The following is a 7707-nucleotide window of genomic DNA, read 5'->3' on the forward strand; positions in this document are numbered from 1 at the left end:
GACGCTCTTAGTCGCAAGTCTATGGGTAGCCTGTCCTATTTGCAGCCGGAGAAGAGGGAGCTAGCCTATGATGTTTATCGGTTAACCAGTTTGGGAGTTCGGTTGATAGACTCAGGTGATGCAGGAGTTACCGTTTAGGATACAGCGGTGTCATCTTTAGTAGCGGAGATAAAAGAGCGTCAGTACGAGGATCCTGTCTTAGTTCACTACCGAGATACAGCTCCACAGAAAGAAAAGACACCTTTTGTGATCACAGGAGATAGAGTACTCAGATATCGAGGTAGATTGTGCGTTCCTAATGTTGCAGGCCTCCGTCAACAAGTTATGGGGGAAGCCCATTATTCTCGCTATTCTATCCATCCGGGCACGACAAAGATGTATCATGATCTCAAGGAAGTGTATTGGTGGGATGGTATTAAGAAAGATATAGAGGAGTTCGTCGCTCAGTGTCCGAATTGTCAACAAGTTAAGATAGAGCATCAGAAGCCTGGAGGTTTATTGCAGGCCATGGAAATTCTGACATGGAAATGGGAGGTGGTTAACATAGATTTCATTGTAGGTTTGCCCCGTACTTAGCGAAAGTATGATTCAATATGGGTCATAGTTGATAGGCTTACAAAGTCCGCTCATTTCCTACCTGTCAGAACCACTTATTCAGCTGAAGATTATGCAAAGCTCTACCTTAGAGAGATTGTGCGACTTCACAGTGTTCCTACATCCATTATTTCAGATAGAGGAGCACAGTTCACTGCTCACTTCTGGAAATCTTTTAAGAATGGATTGGGGACTCAGGTGAATCTTAGTACTGCATTTCTCCTGCAGACAGATGAACAAGCGGAGCGTACTATACAGACACTTGAGGATATGTTGAGAGCTTGTGTACTCGATTTTCAAGGTAGTTGGTATGATCATTTACCTCTTATCGAGTTTTCCTATAATAATAGTTATCATTCCAGTATCCAGATGGCGCCTTATAAGGCTTTGTATGGGCGGAGATGTAGATCCCCTATAGGGTGGTTTGATATTGGAGAAAACCAGTTAGTGGGCCCAGATTTAATTGAGCAAGCAGTTTATAAGGTGAAAATAATTCGAGAAAGATTGCTAGCGCCACAGAGTCGACAGAAATCTTAAGCGGATAATCGGAGACGCAAGTTAGAGTTTGAGGTAGGTGATTGGGTTTTCCCGAAAGTGTCACCTATGAAAGGAGTAATGAGATTTGGAAAGAAGGGAAAATTGAGCCCTCGATACATAGGACCATATAGAATTATTCGTATAGTGGGTAAGGTGGCATATGAGTTGGAGCTACCTTCTGAGTTGAAGTCTGTACATCCGGTATTTCATGTGTCTATGCTCCGTAAATGTATAGGAGATCCTTCGAGAGTCATACCGGTAGATGATATTCGGGTGACGGAGCAGTTATCCTATGAGGAGGTCCCTATAGCTATATTGGATAGACAAGTTCGTCGATTGCGGACTAAGGACGTAGCTTCTGCTAAAGTGCTTTGGAGGAGCAATAATGTTGAGGAAATGACTTGGGAAGCTGAAGAGGAGATGAAGACAAAGTACCCGTACTTATTTTCGTCGTTCCAGGAGACTCAGTGTGATGCATCACCATCCCCAGGTATTGTTTGATTTATAGTTATTGTGATTGATCGTGTGAGGCCATAGCATTGATTTATGGTTGTTGTGATTGGTCGTGTGAGGCCATGGTGTTGTTTATTTTAGTATATGGCCCTGTGAGGCATTATTTTGGGTTGCTGTGTATAGGATGGATTGGTACATTTACAGGAGAAACTCTGGCAAAATTTTTATAGAATCCTTGAGAGTTTAATATTCGGGGACGAAGGTTCTCAAGAGGGGAAATGTTACACCTTGAAATTTCCTGTCGCTCGCATTATGAACATGCCAATGTAAACCTAGAGTATACATGAAGCCCTAGAGTGGACATGAATCCCTTGTAAGGTTAAGAAAGATGTTTGATGATTCTAATTAAGATTCCAAAGGCATTTGAGGCTAAAGAAGTAAGTTCGTCGAAGAAAGTTAAGGTTGAGACATGTTTTGGGAAATTTCGTATCACTTGAGCTATGCATTTCCTATCATCACCTTGAGGAAGATATATGATTCCCCTTAGATGGTTAATGAAGTTCTAGACAAGTTCCACAAGGATTGGAGACCAAACGAATCGAAAAGATCGTATTTTAGCAACACCGGGAGAAAGTTGGCAGTGTGCAGTCGCACACTCAATGTGCTGACCCACACACTGGGCACCAACTTTCCAAAATGGCTAGATTTACTACTCAAGACACTCCCCAAGCTAAGGATGGAGTGTGCGGCCGCACACTCAGTATGCGAGGCCGCATACTCTTCGCCGAGTGCATCGAGGTGTGATTTGGCACCTTTTTAAAACCCAAATGACCCCAAATTCATTTCCACCCTTCCACACTTATTTCTCTACCTTTCTAGAGTATTATTGAGAGATTTTTAAGGTTCCCTAACCCTCCTCACCTTTCCCTGACATCTAAGGAGAGAATCAACATCAAAACCCAAAGGTGGATCCAAAGAAAGTGATTGTTCTTGGTTTCTTCAAAGTTGTTGTGAATGTGAGCTTAGAGGAAGTTGAATGAAGTGAGGTTCTTTGATTACATGGTATCCGCCTTAAGAGGCAGTCAGATATACAGGTTATCTCTTTATCTCATGCTTCTTTATTGTTGTTTATGTTATTATTCATGCCTTAAATACTCAGTACACTATTCGTACTGATGTCACTTCTTGTGGACACTGCGTTCATGCCCGTACGTAGACAGGTAGACGGATCTGACCTATAGGAGCTTCATCAATGGAATCTCAGGAGCACTCCATTTGTTTCGGAGCTGCAGTCTATTGGTGCTGGTCCTTATGGTCACTTGTATTCTATGTAGAGGCTCGTAGACATGTGTGTATAGTTAGACATTTCATAACCTTACCGGTTCATATTGTTGTATAATATTTTAGTAGCCTTGTTGGCTTGTGGAGATGGGCATAATTGTTGATGATTATGTAAAGATGTGCCGTTATCTTGCGACATATTCCCTTACAGAGTATAGCGCCAATGAGATATCATTGTGATCCACCTAGAAATGATTATGAGATGTATGTTTAGAGGTGCTCGGTGTGTTAGCTCCGGTTGCCCATCATGGCCCTCTAGTTAGTTTGTGACAAAAGTGGTATCAAAGCAGTTCGTCCTAGGGAGTGTCTACGAGCCGTGTCCAGTAGGGTCTTGTTTATGGGTGTGAAGCGTACCACACTTATAAACAAGAGGCTGCAGGGCATTTAGGAATAATTGACCTTTCTTTCTCATCTTAGATCGTGCCGTAGAGCTAAATTATAGGATGTGATGTCCTTGATTCTAATCCTAAATGTTTTGATTGTGGAAAAGCAGTTGGTTATGCCGCTATGAAGTAATTGATGAGAATTGCAGTTGTTACTATGAAAGGTATGTTTCCTGCCTTATTGATATTGATATACTTTGATATAAGAACTTAAGCTAGATGTTACGAGTAATTGTGATCGCCCTGTGAGGCATTGGATGTGTTTTCTGTGCTGTGTGCAGGATAGGGGCAGTAAGAAGTATAGAGGAAACTCAGCCGAAATTTTTACAAACTGAATTGTTTGAATGTCTATTCTATAGAGAAAGAATGAAGGGAAAATGTGACAATCGGATGTTTGGTAAGTCATGATTGAATGAACCATTATGAGACACTTTCAAAGATAAGTTTTAGAATGATTTTAATTTAATTTAAGGGAAGAACCCTGGAGGGTAAAAATGATTAGTGATTAAAGGAACTGAAATGAGTTGCATTTGAGATTTCGGAGAAGTGAGATTTATTGAAGATATAGGGAAAGTTGGCACTAAGAATTCAAATACAGTATTACGATTTATAGATTGGCGCACAAGAGATAACGAAGAGATATTGATAAGGAAAAGGAAGTTAACAAGTAGGGAAAAGTTTTATTCTAGAAGTTTATATATATATACATAAGATCAGGACTGGTTGATGACAGGCACTCAGACTCATTTTATCGAACTTTCCTATATGAAGTGAGTTTATATTGGGATTTAGAAGTCACCAGTCATTCGACTTCAACGGGATTTTGAGTATTTGATAGTTGGTACTATTCTGAGAATCATTATGGCCAAGTTACTTCGGGTATTAATGATGACCTTGAACTCAAGAATAAGAAATGGTTAGGTAAGTTGGATTGTAATTATGATTGTCTTTTGGATTGCTTATATAACTTCTAAATGTGATGTTGCTTGGCCGACGAAGGAAGTAGAGATTGTATCAACCTTAGGAATATGTGGTGTATTTCTAGATAATCCTTATAAGAAGGCTTTAACTCTATTTTTTTTTCAAAAGGGTGTTGTGAAGGTTAATGACGATAGCGAAATTAGGTGCAATGTCGGGTTATGTTGAAGGAAAGAAGAGAGTAGGTGTACAAGTGAAGATAAAATAATGCAAGGATCGATTTGGTTGCTACAAGAAAGTAAAGGATGTGAGGTTGATTATTTTAGACAAAGAGACAGGATACAAGTACGAGTAAAGATTTTCAAGTAAAGTTATATCGCCAGGGCTCACAGTTAGGACATAGAAAGATATGTTAGGAAGACCTATCGATTTAGATATATGAAAAAAGAATATGAGAAAAGAGAATAGACCAAGAGAAATTAGGAGCATATGAGCTTTACAATTAGAATTCTCTGGCTAGCTAGGCAAAAAAGAGAGGGGAGATGTATTAAAGCCACCGATTCATGACAAAATCAAATGGCTACGGGATATCTCACAAGAAAAGGTGTTGAAAAGCGATAAAAAGATAAGTCACGAGTGGTTACATCGAGTATTATGTACAACCTTATGATTGATGTTACGACATGTTAAAAATATTGATTGTACAGTATGTCAAAATTGAGGTAGCAAGAGCTACAAAAAGAATCAGGATTGGGTTTTCTCGGGAATTAAAGTCAGATAGCGGTAACACGACCAAATATGTAAGTACGAGAATTAGGAAAAAGAAGGTTATGATATTATGAAGGGGAGAGAAACTTGGACTAGGAAAACGTATTCCCATTGAGGGTCAGATAATATATATTTGAGGAAAAGGTTAGGATGATAGCAGGAAAGTAGACGCTAGGACCAAATTTAAATAAATCAATGGGAGATAGAGTAATGTTGTACGTGACAAAGGATGAATGTGAGGACCCCGGAACCAACCTATATGTTTTCACAGCTAGAACCAAGAAGGTTGTAAATAATGAACAAAGGTGCCTCCTTGAGAAGAAATAAACAGATCTTATGAGAGCGACGAGGAAATTTTAAACTCTTGAGATTTAACCAAGAGGATGGATGTGAACCCATGACTGGTACTAAGGGAAGAAAGTACCTCAAGAAGATATTTTCAGCTTCAAAAGGGATTCGCACACGTAACGAAACACTCCAAAGTCTCGTAAGCTAAGAGTAAAGAATAACTAATAGAAACAGGCATTTTACAAGTAGAAGAAAGCGAAAGAAACTATGAGGACTAAAGGAAGGAGGAGGTGTTAATGAAATGGTTAAAGGGAATTATGTGGCCGCCGACAACACGGAGAAGGTTAATGAGTCAGTAGGCTTGCCCAAAGGAAAACAAATTAAATTGTAAGACAATGGTTGAGTGAAAGATGCAAAGATGCGATCATGAAGAAAACCGAGAAAATTGAAGATATATATCTGGACATTGTACTTGTTTTTTGTACTCTTTATTTCAGTTATGATCCTTTTTACTGTATTTCATGCTTTATATACTTAGTACATACTCCGTACTGACCCCCTTTCTTCGGGGGGCTGCGTTTCATGCCCGCAGGTATAGATAGTCGGTTTGGTGACCCTTCAGCATAGGACTTCTACTCAGCTATCTTGGAGAGCTCCATTGTTCCGAGGTTTGGACGTTTAGTACAGATCTTATGATATATATATGTAAATGTTATCCAGGGGTACGATGGGGCCCTGTCCCGTCATATTTCGCTGTACTCTTAGAGGTCTGTACACATATGTGTGGGTTGTGTATGAGTTCTGTTCAGCTGTATCTATACGATGTGTTATGATATGAAGTCCGTCTGTAGTGGCAGCCTTGTCGGCTTGCACATGACATGATATTGATGTGTAGTAGCAGCCTTGTCGTCTTGCGTATCATTATATGATTTGATCAGTTGTGACTCCTCAGGAGACAGTTTACCTGACTATACATATATAATGACGTTATGAACCGTTGGAGTTCTTTTGCAGGTTTCCATATTGTTCATAGATTTAGTTTGATTATAATTAACAGGTACGTATACGGGTGCCCAGGTCGGGCACTAGTCATGGCCCACGGGATTGGGTCGTGACACAAGACTTTAGATGGCTTAGTATGAGCTCAAGGGAGAGTAAAGTTATACAAGGATCAGGGATGAAGATTATATGATCTGAGTATAAGAATATATATATATATATGGCATTTGGAGACCGTATGGAGTAAATCAGTTAACACGTTACTTGATGAATAACCCTCGTAACCGTAGGTTAAGGTGGGGCCCACTTGTTGGATTTTTATAAAGTACATATGAAAAGTGATATGAGTAGTACATGGGAAGTTGAACAAGTCTTAAGAAGGACCTTAAGCCAAATATGGGCATAAGCCCTCCAAAAGGATGATTTAAGGGCATAAGCCGTATGTTGGACTGTGTAATTGGCCAAGGAGGCCACCAGCCACTGGACCAAATGTACGACTATACATACGGTCCGTATAAATAGTACGGACCGTATGTTGGTCCGTATAAAGAGGGTCGGGCAGATTTTAAGTTTAAGTATAAGGGACCTCTTTCATTTCATTTTTCATTCCATTCTCACTCTACACTTCAAGAAACATCTAGAACCCTCCCTACTCTTAAATTACAAGAGAAATAAAAGGGAAACTAAGATCAACAACACAAAATCCATGAAACTAAGCGTATGAAACCCAAGTAAAGGTCATCCAAATCAAGAAGACCCAAGGGAGGTGAAGTAGGGTTTTAGTGTTAGAGGAGAAACTCCACTCAAGACTTGTTCAACCATCATCCAAGGTAAGTTTCATGACCATTTCATGTTGTTTAAGGTATTGGAAGGATAAGATACCCGAATTGTAGAAAAGCATAGCAAATGGGTCATCAATGAGTGAATAGTGCCATGAGTGAATGGTAGTTGAATTGAATCATGAATGTTAGTGTGTTGTGAGTATGAATACGTTATAAATGACATGTAGACCATGAGATAAGTGTGATACATGAGAAAATATGATAGCGAACCCAAAACCATAAATGTGGGAAAAATGAAGAGAAATGGTGGATCATGGCCATTGTATATGAATGATGATTGTTGATTTCGATATTGTAATTGTTGTTGTGAGTGTTGGGCGTTGATATGGAATATGGGAAAAGTAGTATAAACAGAGGAAGTGCTGCCCAACTGTCTCTAGAAATAGTAGTGCATTCTTATAGTTGATTAACTAACGTTAGTACGAATCCTCTTTTGAAGGTAGAGACGTGACATTGAAGGAGAATAAGCGAACGCTAGATTGCTTAAACGAGAAAGGTATGTGAGGCTCAACTCTTCTTTCAAAAGGCATGAATCCTTCAAGTTTTCCATAATCCTTCTATAAGATAAAGCTTATGAGTCCTTC

Source organism: Lycium barbarum, chromosome 9, assembly GCF_019175385.1.
Source record: "Lycium barbarum isolate Lr01 chromosome 9, ASM1917538v2, whole genome shotgun sequence".
In the NCBI taxonomy this organism is placed as follows: Eukaryota; Viridiplantae; Streptophyta; class Magnoliopsida; order Solanales; family Solanaceae; genus Lycium; species Lycium barbarum.